We start from the raw sequence: 13,780 nt of genomic DNA, 5'->3' as shown, positions 1-13,780 counted from the left end.
GATATTTACTGTATTAAAACTTAGGAACTAAAAATATGTATTAATTTGTTTAGAGTGAGAATAATAAACCCAGTACATGTTAACATATTTAATGAAGAACAATTACAGTTTCCTAGGCAAACATTTAATAAGTGGCATTTTTATTTATTTATTTTTTCATTTTATTTTTTTGGCAGGGGAAGATTCACCCTAAGCTAACATCTATCGTCAATCTTCTTCCTTTTTTTTCTTTCTTCTTTTCCTCCCCCAAAGCCCCAGTACATACTTGTGTATGGCTGTAAGCTCTCCTGGTTCTTCTATGTGAGTCGCTGCCATTGACAAACGAGAGGTATAGCTCAGCCCCAGAACTGAATCCAGGAAGCCCAAGCAGTGTGCGCCTAATTTTAACTGCCAGGCCACCAGGGCTGGCTCAATAAGTGGCATTTTTAATGTCTGGCTTAACAGAAGAGAGATTGGATGGATTCTCATATCTGTTTTTGAATTTAATCTGTTGCTATATGATTTATCGGTTAATGTATATGAACAAAATTCAGCCTCACAGAGATATGCATTTGGAAAAGGGAGAGATCTTAATATTTTTTGATAATTATAGATATTCTTCTCAGGTACTATTTCAAAACTCAACAATTAGTTTCTTAAACGTTAGTTGCAATTAATGAAACTAACTGAAAGCATATCAACAACCATTTTATATTCTCTTACATTAAAATTTATTGACACACCTTGTATTTTGGATGAATATTTTATCAATTTGGAAAATATCAACTTGGAAAATTACTAAGTAATGCAGAGCTTCCACATTTCATACATTCCAATGAAACAATAAAAAATTGTATTCTTTAGTTTTACACCTAATCTCATCAGAAAAGACATTGCGTTAGAAGATACCCTCAAAATGGTGGTTCCAACTTTTCCAAAATTTTAATATTCACTTGAAAGCTTACATTTTATCATTAACAAAAATTACCTTCAGTTGCTATCCTTGAAGTAACTGTTCTGTTCATCTTAAAAAGAAAATATCTTCCAAATAATTGGGACTGATAACTATTGTTTGTTGGTTGTTCCTTCAAGTAAAAATTGCAAAATTGCATCCCGTGAAAGAACTAGCTATTTCAGCTTGCAGCTCAGTCACACTGTTGTTTATTTTTTTGAGATACCCATCATACCAGTGCTCAGCAGAAGTCCTTTCCCTGGTCCTCCTATTTTATCACACAGAATAATAAAACGCTGTGTACTCAAAGATCGATATGTAATAAAATTAATAAATTCTGCTGTTTCATCAGGCAGAAACTGTCTTTTTAAAAATTCTGAGTGAGTCACCCTGCTATGTATAGGTTCTGACCAGTAGAGATGTAGGCCGAGGGCAGAGAGAGTAAGAAATGGAAGCGGAAAGAATTTCTTCATCCTGATATATATCTCCATATCGCCCCATGTTATGTGATACTGGTATACATACATATATATTAAACAACATTCTCCTTTTCCCCTCCTTTCTTTTTTCTCCTACTTTTAGATGTGGTGAATCGGTGGTGGTGAATTTTATAATTTAGTATTTAGAACACAGGATATCACGGTGAGATTATAAGTGAACTAGAAAAAGAATGAACATTATCCAGAGACAGGGACAATGACACACGGAATACTCGATCTTTCGCTTTGAGGCAGTCCTACCTTCAGAGTGTAACTGAAACGCGGCTCTTCTCGGATCTCAAGCCGCTGGGTTCCCGACCGGAAGTCACGCCATCTGCTCTCGCGTTGTCCAGTTTAACGCGGACACAGATTTTGGGACTTCTCGGTCTCCATACTCCTGTGAGCCAATTCAGAGATTTGCGGTCAGCAACCTGGAGAACCGTGGAGCGGATGGTCTAACTTCCGGTCGGAAACGCAGCAGGGTTGAGATCTGAGAAGAACCGTTTATTCAGTTCCACTCTGAAGGTAGGGTTGTGCATAGGCTGTCGGTTCTCTTTCTCTGGCGAACTCTAATACACCTGTCTTCATGATTGTGGTAGAAAAATGGTTTGCGAGTCATTTGGGACTCAAGCTCAGAGTCTGTTTTTCCAGCCTTTCCTGTGAATTTTGTAATCAGCTATTAAATCTTCCCTTTTAATATAGGTAGAGAAGTTTTTCTTTCTCACAACTGGAGCTGGACTGATACCAATAAATTGTTTTAATATCACATAAAATTATGTTATTGTGGTTCCTTTGTGGTCGTTTTCAGTTAACATAATTTTAAATTCTTTCTGACTGTAATCGGATAACTACTCGAAGTCTCAATAGAAGTTTCTTCTTTTTAAAAATTATGAAATACTTCAACTTATCAAAAAATATAGAATGTATATCCTACTACATTTCCATTAAATTTTTACGTTTTACCAGATTGCTTCATATTTTTTTAAACAAATGTAAATTAGAGATTGGCATTTGCTTTTCATAAAATGTAATTTCAGACATTTAGCTTTACTGCTTCATGCACCTCTAATTTATTTACTCCAACTGCTATTTAATAACATATGAATATTTAAAAATGTATATATTCTCTTCCAAATAATAGACAATTAAAACGTTTTCAAATTTTTAAAAATTCTGTAATAAATACTCCAAGGTTTTTTTTCTTATGCACATGTGTAAGAATTTATCTGACATATACGTAGACTTACAATGGCTAGGTCAAAGTAAATGCAAACCGTTACTTTTGATAGCTATTGGTAAATAACTCTAGGAAATAGTTGTGCCAATTCCAACTTTCAGTAACAGCATGAGAATTTCCTTTCTGTGTATTTCTTCCCCAAACTTGGAGATTGTTTTCTATTAGAGTGTATCTTTCTTATTCATAAGTATGAATGTTTTCATAGTCTCAACAGTAATAATAATACAATCCTTGCACATATTTTCTCCTAGTCTATGACTAACTTTTTAATTTTATGGTATCTTTACTTGAACACACATTGTTAATTTAACATAGTCTATTTTATACATCTTTACTTTCATAGGTGTATCTTTTTAAAGAAATACTCCTATTCTCCAAGATTGATCAGATATTCTTTTTTTTTTAAACCAGGGTTAACTCTCTTTTTTTCTGTTTAAAATTTAAGTCTTTAATCTGCTGATGAATTTTATGTATGGGCTTAGGTGGAATTCTAATCTTCTTATCTTTTGTTTTTGTACATTTAAGAATCCTAATATAATTTAAGTAGCCCGTATTTGAGTTTTTACTATTTTTGGCTGTAATGGATAGCGTTGCCATGAATAGTCATGTACATGTCATTTGGAGGATTTAAATAAACATTTTGGATGGGTATATGGCTAGGATTGGAATTTCTGGGGCGTATGGTTTATATGCATGTGTCCAGCTTGGAGATACTGCCAAATATTTTTCCAAAGTGGTTGTAACCATTTACCTTTCACTCCAATGTAAGAGTTCTAGTTTCTCTGCTCGTTGATTTTTAATGTATATGACAAATCAATTTATGATTGTCATTTATATTGATTTCTAAAAATTCTTTATTATTTAAAATATTTCGTATTTCCTAAACTTACCTCTTAGCTTTTAGAAGCTGCTTGTATATTAGAATTTTTCATGTGGAAATTCAAATAAGCTATAGTTAATGGCAGTTTGTATATTTGCTTTTCATTTCCACAGTTTTCACTTCTTCTCAGTCTACATAATTTGGCTGAGTCCTCAAATAAAAAATTGACGCTCACAACCAGAAGGACCCACAACGAGAATATACAACTATGTACTAAGGGGCTTTGGGGAGAAGAGGAAGAAAAAAAATTAATGTAAGTAGTGATATGGAGTAACATTGATTTATTCCTAATTTCACTGTGAATACTTCTAAAAAGTTCATTTTGAAGAATGTTCCATAGTAAGCATCTCAGTGACATCCATTATCAGGTTAAGAAAGTTTCCTTTTATTCCTAGTTGACTAAGAAATTCCTTTTATTGTGAATAGAGCTTAAATGTTATTCAGTTCTTTTTTCTGCAGTTATTGAAAGGAGCCTATGTTTTTTCTCCTTTAATCTGGTAAAAAATCATATTTTATGATATTTCCTGATATTAAATTATCCTTGCCTTTTAAAAATAAGCCCTACTTTGTGAAAATGTTATTCACCCCTTCTGCTTATGAAAATGCTATTTCCTCCTTTTGCTGAATTTTATGTATTTGTTATGATTTTTGCATTGATTTCTATAAGTGAAATAAGTCTTTCTTTTCTTGTATTGTTCTTGTCCAGATTTTACTAGACCCATAATATTAGTTGAATACCTTTTCCTCTTTTTAGTCCATACAATAATTTTTTCAAGTTAGTAATAGAGATATATTCCTTGAAGTTTAACACTCACCTGTTTGTCTTTGGGGACTGCTGTTTCTTGGGGTAAAATCTAGGGAAAATAGTACATCTAATATTAATTCCATTTTGTCAATCATATTTTTAACTTCACAAGTCAATATTATTTATTTATATTTTTACTTACAATGACACATTCTGTCTAGGTTTCTTGTTAATTTTTCCTGTTGCATTTACTTATAATGTTTTAAATATCTACTATGCTGTATATATAATAATATCACAGTTTTTCATAACATATTTTTACTGGTGGCTTTATCTTTTTCATCTATATTTCTGGAGGTTTACCTGTTTTGTGCTTTTTTAAAGGAATGCATTTTCATCCTGTTGATTCTTTCTGTTCTGTTTACTTAGCATCCATTTAATTAATATTTGCTCCTATTTTATTATTTCCTGACTTATCATTTCCCCTAGGTGTGCTTTTTCTTTTAGCCTAGCATTTTGAGGCCAATGTTAGAATCCTTTATTTGAAAAAGTAATGGGTGATGAAGAAAGGCTTTGGCTTTGGAATCAGATATTTCAGTGCTCCCACCTAGTAACTTCATGACTTTCTAGAAGGAGTATAACCTCTTTGGATGTCAGGTTCCTCACATGCAAAAGGTAAAAACCATCGCCGTCCCGTGTGGCCACAGCGAAGATTAAGTGAGAAGTCTTAAATAAAGGGCTTCACATAGAGCCCAGTGTATGGCAGATCCTCACAAAGGGGAGCATTTGTGTCCATCTTACTGTTGAGGCAAAGATGAATTATGTTCATGCTGATAAGAATTTTCTTAATGTTTAGAGATTTGTTTCATATTATCAGAGGGTTGTGTGTCCTCCTTTTTTCTAACTCAGAAATATAAATCTACTACCACACTCAGAAGAGATTCACAGTCATATGGAAACACATAATTCTGGTTTATCTTGTTTATCTAAGGTGATTCAGACTTAAGTGTCTTTAAACAAGTGGTAGTATGATTTTTTCATGATAGAAACAAACCAGTTGGGGATGATATTATATCTCTCCTGTAAATATTTGAAGATTCATTTTCTTCTGGTTTTAAAATAAACCAATAGATTCTTATAGATCTAATCAGAGATGCATTACTCTTTTAGTCTCTTTATGCTAAGGTTATGTAAATAGCAGAGTCCTAGTTTGCATTTATCATTTGACAACTACTGTCTAGTTCATTAACATTTCTTGAGAATGTAAAAATATAGGCATGGTTGTAAAGAAGATTTTTCTGAAATTGTCAAGATTGTTAATGTTATGAAAAGAAGTTACTAAATGAAATATTATAGAAAGCTTTAAGAACAGAGATATTTAGAATGGATCCAGCGAGAGATAGAAGAATGATATGAGTGATTTCCAGTAGTTCTTTAACACTATTTTAACAGTTATATCTCCATTCTTTCTAATCTCAACTACTTTCCCATAAATACATAAATTTTTAAAAGTGGCAATCTCCAAGTAAACTCTGCTACTTTAATTATGCTATTAAGTCTGGGTCTAATTCTTCTTAACAAATCATAAATAAGATTTTACATTTACATTCTGCCTACAGGCGGAGAGAGGCATAAGTCTCTCTAGAGATAACTGTTCAGAAAAAACTTCAGAAAATGGCAATGTTTCTAAAAGTTTAATGTAAGATTCTTCATCTCTTCTTTAATATATGTATGTGCATGCATATGTACTTATATGTATCTATGTTAGGCAAATAGATACATATATAATGTTTTTTGTAACTAAAATAATTTTTCTTTGTGTATTATATCCAAAAGTCACATTTCACTGAGTGAAAAATGACTTTATTTTGTGAGTCTCCAAATATATGATTACAATACTTCTTTCTAGAAATCTTTACTTGGCTTAACTGAATTATTAAATTTTACAAAATAAAATGGCAAAAGTCAATTCATCTAAACCTCAATGTGTTCTCCTAATAGACAAATGGAATTAATCTGGGAGGTAATGCTTAAGAACCATTTATTTAAACTTGAAGTTTTCAGAGATTTTTTATGATAGCTTTTCTTGCTAGGGCTCACAGAATGGTTTCTATTCTGTCAAAATTTAATGAAAATTGAAAATACTGTTAAAAAAGCTAGAATTCATTATATTAAATTGCTGCCCACTGATATTATAACTGGAGCAATTCAGTGTTCCAGAGGCCTAATTTAAACTTTAGACAAGAAAATGTGATAACTTATTAAAGCGGAATTTTTTATAACTACCGTTAGCATATACTTCGATATTCCATTAGAACATGAGTATCTATTTTGAATTGGCCTAGATTTTCTTATATCAAGTATTGCTCCATTCTATTTTGAATTATATAACAGTGCATGGTGTAGCTTGTAATTTGTTGTTTTTTGTAATACTAAAGATATGTTATGTTTTTAACTGTAATTCATACAGTACATTGATTTTCTTTTTGCTATTAAGCTTCAGAAATGTAGCGCTCTATGACACAACATATATAAATCCAGAATCCAGTTCCACGCACTATAGTAAGCTACATGTATAATGGTCATTCAGTTTATTTACATAATATTCAAATATGTCAGTGGAAATTTATCTAGAGTTACTGTTTAGCTGTCAAATTAAGGTAACATTTAATGTTGTCTTACTAATCTCTGCATTACTTCTTTTGCAGTAAAAAATGTAGCTCTATCTAAGTTGGAAGTCCATGCTATTATATATGAGATGAAAGTCATAGTTTAGTGTACCTCAGTCTTTTGTTCCATTTTCTTTTGGTTCTTTTGGAAGGCTACACAACTGTATTCACCTTCTATAAACCCTCATGTAATTAAAACCAACTAAGATAATTGAACTTAATATCTGAAAGACATCCTTTAAATTCTTGGGGTCAGGCTGTACCTCTAGGGACTCAAAACTTTCATATTCTTTATTTCAGATGCCTTAGAATTATATTTATTTCAAAATAATTTCCATTCTCAGCCCCAGCCATCTTATGCATCATTTTAGTTGCCAAGTGCAGAATGCATAGGAGGGAATTATTAAAAACATACTATAATTATTCTGGAAAGAAATCAGTATATTTGCTTATTTTTCATTCACTCATTCAACAGATACTGAGTTCCTAATATAGTCTAGACAAAATTCTAGGATTTGAGGATACAGAAGTGTGGAAAAAAATGCCTCATGTTCTTAAAGCACAGTGGATGCTCAATAAATATTAGTTCACATAATCCTTAAGGGTATCCACTATTATATTTCTCTTCATAACATTTTTATGACTTTATTCATCTATAGGGATTATTTCAGTATACCTGGGAATAATTTCTACAGTTATACATTATGTTCAATTTAGGTGAAGTCTGGTTTTCAATGTCGCTTTTTCTAATTAGTATCTTGAATAACATTTTTGGTGGCTTTTGTTTAACACAGGGTCTTGGTCTTAATAGGAGCTGAAAGGCATATTTTCTACTTTGATGACTTTGGTGTTTAAAAGTGAAAATTGCTCATAACTCTTAAATCTCTTATGAGTTTGGAAGCAACTGAGCATAGACAATTGAGTACCCCCAATGGAATTCTTAATATGAGCTTTATTGCTGATCTTTGATTGGAAAATAGACGTCTTTAATTCATCCTTTTGCATCTGGACTCTGGAATGACACACCTGGGGGAGGATTTAAGTCTGAAAGTAAATCCACTTACTCAGAAGTTCTCTTCAAGTTGGGATGAGACAGAGAAAAAGAGAGACAAAGACTGATGCGAGCATTCAAATTTCCTCTAGAAGTTAGGTTGGAGCCCTGATCTCTGTGTCTCAATGAAGGAAAGCAGTAGGAGAACAAGAGGCATACATCTTGGGAGTGAGTGGCCCCAACAAGGAGGAAAAAGCTTAGCCGCATATGGTTAAATCCATTTTCCATACTAAAATAATTTCATGTAACAAAACCAGTGTTAGTCTTAGCAGTAAAACTACTGACTAATGTCTAAGACTCCTGGCTTTTAGACTATATCTCATTAAAGATATATAGTCAGACAACTGTGTTCAGTTATCACTTGAAATAATTATTTTCTATGTGTATTATATTGCCAATTTGATACTCATTTAGATTCGCTTGTTTCAATTTGTCTTTGACTTCAACAATTTGTTTCTTTTAATTATTTTTCTTCTTGATTTAACTTTAGTTTGATTATGTAAAACATTTATATGATTTTAAAGATCAAAACTACTTAAAAAGATAAAATCATCTTGCTTCCATCTCTAATCCATCCACTCCACTTTCCCCTTCTCGTCCTTTAAGTTAACCATTTTTATTTTACTTATTTCATCTGGAAAATTTGGCAAAAATAAGCTACTATGCATTTACAAACATACTTTTACTTTCCTTACTTATTAGACAAATTAAACATACAAAATGTAGTTCTGCATCTTGTATTTTTCACAGGATAATAAATGAATTCAGCAAGGTTTCAGGATACCAAATCAGTATAGGAAAATTAACTATATTTTTATATACTAATAATGAACAGTCTGATAATGAACTTAAGAAAAAAATTCCATTCCCAATAGCATAACAACATATCTAGGAACACATTAAAAAAAAAGAAGAAGAAATGTAAGATTTGTAAACTGGAGCTACAGAACTGATAAGAGAAACTAAAGAAGATCTGAATAAACGGAGACATATTCCATGTTCATGAGTCAGACAACTCAATGTGGTTAAGCTGGCACTTCTCCCTAAAAAGATCTGTTGATTCATTAAACCACTATAGATATCCCAGCAAGATTCTTTTTGTGCAGAAATTGACAAACTGCTCCTGATGTTTATAGAGAAATGCTATTCTTTTCTTTTATCATAAAATTTGAAAATCTTCTGTGGATAATGATCTGATGTCCATCTACTTTTCTTTTTTTTTTTTTGCTATTTTCTCCCTAGTTTATTCTGCTCCAGCACTTTGTGTTTTTCTCTATTTGTGAATTAACCATACAGCTTTACTTTCAGGGCCTGTATGAGTTATTTCTTTGCTATTCACCCTCCTGACAAAACGTCAAACCCTATCAACTACATACATTCTTTGCTTCATATGGAAAGCACCTGTTCATTCTTCAAGTCTCTACCTAAACCTTAGAAATGCATACTTTTAATTTTTAAACTTCACTTCATATATTTTATTCCTATAGAAAGCAGTAGTAGTATACTTCAGAAGAATTTAAAATCAGCCTTTTTTTTTTCATTTTTAATAATCCTTTTTAAGCATTAAGGTAGATGGAAAGGAAAGCACACACTCATTCTAATTCATTAGAAAATATTGAGTATCTACAAAAGCCCAGGCATTTTGCTAAAGCTGTAGAAACAAAGATGTTGAAGAAACACATCCACACAACTGTTTTTGTGTAGAGTATTTATGTCATTTATATTGAATATACATGTATGCATAAAATATATATAATAAGTATATCTATTTAATATACATATTTTATATCAAAGTATGTTCATGGCAAAATGAAAGGAAATGTGGATTTTAAATTTTCTAGTTGCTTCTTAGAAGAGTGATTGATTAAATCAAATTTGAAGGATGAGTATTACAAGTAGAAAAACCAGCATGTGTAAGCGTGAGAGATTCTGGAATTCTTGGAGAATCATATTTATTTTGTATCCCTGGAGTCTAGGCTGGGTTTGTGAGAATGACAGGAGATAAGGTTGAAGAAGAAAAATTGGTCATATCCTGAAGTGCCAGTTAACATGGATTAGTTCCAGAATAAGAATGAGAAGTCATTTAAAATCATGAAAATATTAAGTAAACTCATTTGATTTGCATCTTAGAAAGGTCGTTGCTGTTGGTAGGATGGATTGTAAAAGTGAAAACTGGTTCTCATCTGTTTACTGTGGTGGTTTGGTGAGAGATATGTATGAATATCTGTGAAGACGGAGTGAAGGGATAAGAGAGAGTTCTTGTTGGTTTTAATAATAATTTCAGTAGTGCCATTAGTGTGCAAAAGTCGAATGAGAATGTGTAATTGACATTTCCTAGTGTCTATATAGAAGAATTTGTGCTTAACAAAAATTTGAGGGATAAATATTGCAAGTAAAGAGACTAAGATATATGAGAAGAAATAAAAAGTTAATCAATTAAACAACAACAATGAAGTTGATTCCATAAGCTCAAGTTCTTTTTTTCTTGGAAAATAAAGTAAGATCAATAAACCTCAGTGAAGTAAAACCAAACAAAAACCAACAGGGCACACACACACGCGCGCACACACACACAAATAATTAAAATAAGAAAGGGGTTAAACAGCAAATAACAAGATCTAAATTAGTAAGATAACTCTATACAAAATTGGGTGTTAATAAAATTGAATTTATGAAGGAAATGATGAAAAATATTGATGGATGTCAGAATATGTCAGCCCAAATATGACTGGTGGAGTTCAGGACATGCCACTCCCAAATATGCTGGTTTGATAAATGATTATTTTGAGCTGTAGACACTTGAAAAACAGAAAATGCAGGAAGAGGCTTTCTCTGAACTCCCTTTATCTGTCTAAAAGCACATCCTCCAAAAGGAATTCAATTGTCTTAGATTCTCCTCCCTGGGCATTTCATCAACCAAGAAGGATTGACTCTTCTCACAGGTGAGACTAGAAGTCGAACCACACCTAGACAAACTTTGTCACAAACTATCAGATTTCCCATCTGTTCCTTAAAGGGCCCATTCATCTTTCCTAAAAATAATTTCTCCTCCCCTAAAAAGCCTACATTCCTTCTCCCCTTTCCTTATTAACACGGTATTTAAGCCTGAATTCTAAGCCACCTTGGGGAGTTACTCATTTTTCCCTGGGTATCTCCTATGTATACATGAGCCATACATGTTAATATACTTCTGTTTGTTTTTCTCTTGTTAGTATATCCTTTATTACAAGAGTCTCAGCTAAGAACTCAGAAGAGTTGGGGGAAAATTATTTTCCTCCCTTACATGCTAAATAAACTAAATAACAATAAAATTGCTTGAAAATAATAAAGTTTAAGACCATCAAAGAGGGGATTGGCATAACTTTCAAAGAATTATCTGAAAAAGAGTTTCCAGAATTTTCTTGTTTGTTAAATGTGGATCTCTTTCATGTTTGTACTAAGAAAATTTTTAATCCACTTAATATTATAAAGTTTGTATAATTTCAATACCACACTCAGGAAAGAGAGTAAAAGTAAATTATAGACCTGTATCATTTCTGTCAGCCATAGAAAAGCTTATCAAGTTACATTCAACAGAGGAAAGAAAGAAATCTTAATGTAAGAATTTCAGCAAATGTATTAATAGAAATAAAAACATAAAGATCTAATTAAAAAATATATCAAGTCACCTCAATTGAAATCAAAAGGGAACCACATATTACTGTAAATTCTTACTTCATACACCAGGAAAGAGTAATCTTGAAGTTTTGAGACTTATATTCTCCACCCAGAGCCTTCCTTCCATTTTATTCCTTGCCATTCTATTATACCAGTGTGTAGTCTTACCAGTCCACAGTATGTGGAGAATCCTGACTTTTTTTCTCAGCCTAGATTCTTGCCTTAAGAGGCGCAAGGACACATTTGCCATTCTCAAGTAAATGTCAAAACCTATAATTGGGTCTAATATTCACCCAGGACCTTGAATACGTGAATTGGCAAATTCTCTGAATTCACTGTTTGATAACTTTAGATTGTCTTTTTGTTTTTTTTCAAATTTACCAGTGTATTTACATTTTGGTTATATTTTATCTGTGGTGTATATATGGTTGTTATGGAAAAAAGAATCTAAATTAGCTCAGTCTGCTATATTTTGAGAACTCAGAGTTCCTCAAATGTTTTCAGCTAGAATTTGAAATATGATTCATTTTCTTAAAGTGAAGCACATATGAAGATTCTGTGCTGAATGTGTTTGGCTTGTACTAGAGGGGATTTGAAAAAGTAAAGAGAAAATAGGAGATAAAATGGACCTGACTTGGTGATGAATTGGACACAGATGTTAGTGAATGGAAATGTTAGTAAAATTTTTCTTAGGATTCTGACATGTGCAAGTAGGTGAGTGTTTTCACCACGAGCAATTAAAGGGTCAGTTTAGGAAGGAGAGAGTTTGGATGATACAGTTACTGAGACTGAGTTACCTTTAGGAAATCTAAAGAAATGGAATAAGAAGTTACTGATATAAATCTTAATCTCTGGGAAATAGTCTGGAGTAAAATTAGTTAGCTCTTTGTGTCATGGTAAAAAAAATAGTCCCTGCAGCAACAAGCAGAATATTCTCATACAACTACATTCAAAAAAAGAGAAAAGAACACATTTCCCAGTACTCTTAGAAAAATTTCCCTTGTATCTCATTGACCAAAACAGATAATTCTTAGACAAATCACTAGCAAAAAGGCATAGATCAGATGAGAGAATTGCAAATGCCAAACCTTGCCATAATTGAGTTGGTCAGGAAATAGAAAGGGCGAGGGTTCATAGTCAGGATATCTATCACGATAACACACACACACAAGTTGAAAATAATATAAATATATTGAAATAGTGATAGATGTCAATAAATATAGATATATATGTATCTAAATAACGTGTGTTTGTAATAGTGTACTGACTTACTCAGTGCTTCACAAATGATTGTAGAGTAAAAATGAAAGGCAAAGTCTTTTCAATCTCAGTTAACTGTTTCCCAGCACGCTACTCATTTTCTCTGTCTTCTATTTTATTTCTTTTTTAGTCTCATATTTCCAAGTATTTTGTAACTGACTTGAACAAAGAGATTCTAAGTAATATTTTTTAAGTAGCTCATTCTATATAGCAATGTACTGTATCAGAGTGCATACTTTTTAGCATTAGTTTTATGATAAACTGTATTACTCCCTAGATTTATTAAAAAATATACACTTTTAGAAATAATAGTCCCTTTTTCTAATTTAATGAAAAGAATATATGAGTATCAACATATAAGAAAGAAAATGTGTGATCCATTGGCTAAAATTCTAACTTCACTGAGAGTCATTGTTATCATTTTTTAACCAGCATTATTGCAACAGATTATCTTGAAGTCACCAACTTCATATTGTATGATTTCTTCCCTGATTTAAGTTTTATTAGGCTTCAGGTATCTGCCTAGAACAATTCCAGCAAACATTCTGCTTTTACAGATCCAAATTCCAGGTGGGACATCATTTAGCTTAATTTGATGGAATCGTTGAAAATACTTGACAATCTTTATTTGAATTACAAAGCTATGGTACAAATTGTAACACTATGAGAGTTCTGCCAAGGAATATGAACTTTCTATTTATGTGTATTTTCCCATGTGACTTTTCGGTAATACTATAAGGAAGTTCATTGTATTCCCATATCACATATGCAGAATAGAACTTGGTAGGAATCATTACTCTTAGGTCACCCCAAGTAGGTCACCCTGCTACCCTAAGTCGTGGGCTTAGGATAAAACCCCAAACCATCTGAA

General features: G+C 32.2%; 2 long non-coding RNA genes across 2 annotated transcripts in view; one reads left to right on the top strand and one right to left on the bottom strand.

The window, feature by feature from the left end:
• LOC106831745 (uncharacterized) overlaps positions 1-1,712 on the bottom strand; it is a 98,450-nt gene extending 96,738 nt beyond the window's left edge. Inside the window, exon 1 of the long non-coding RNA XR_011502450.1 lies at positions 1,672-1,712. This is a non-coding gene — a long non-coding RNA (uncharacterized lncRNA). The remainder of the gene's footprint in view (positions 1-1,671) is intronic.
• An 84-nt stretch (positions 1,713-1,796) lies between these two features.
• Positions 1,797-13,780, top strand: part of LOC123284482 (uncharacterized) — a 345,889-nt gene continuing 333,905 nt past the window's right edge. Inside the window, exons 1-2 of the long non-coding RNA XR_006525465.2 lie at positions 1,797-1,935; positions 3,641-3,780. This is a non-coding gene — a long non-coding RNA (uncharacterized lncRNA). The remainder of the gene's footprint in view (positions 1,936-3,640; positions 3,781-13,780) is intronic.

The sequence above is a fragment of the Equus asinus genome, chromosome 3 (assembly GCF_041296235.1).
Source record: "Equus asinus isolate D_3611 breed Donkey chromosome 3, EquAss-T2T_v2, whole genome shotgun sequence".
Lineage (NCBI taxonomy): Eukaryota > Metazoa > Chordata > Mammalia > Perissodactyla > Equidae > Equus > Equus asinus.
The sequence above is the reverse complement of the archived record's forward strand: the minus strand, read 5'-3'. Positions and strand labels throughout refer to the sequence as shown.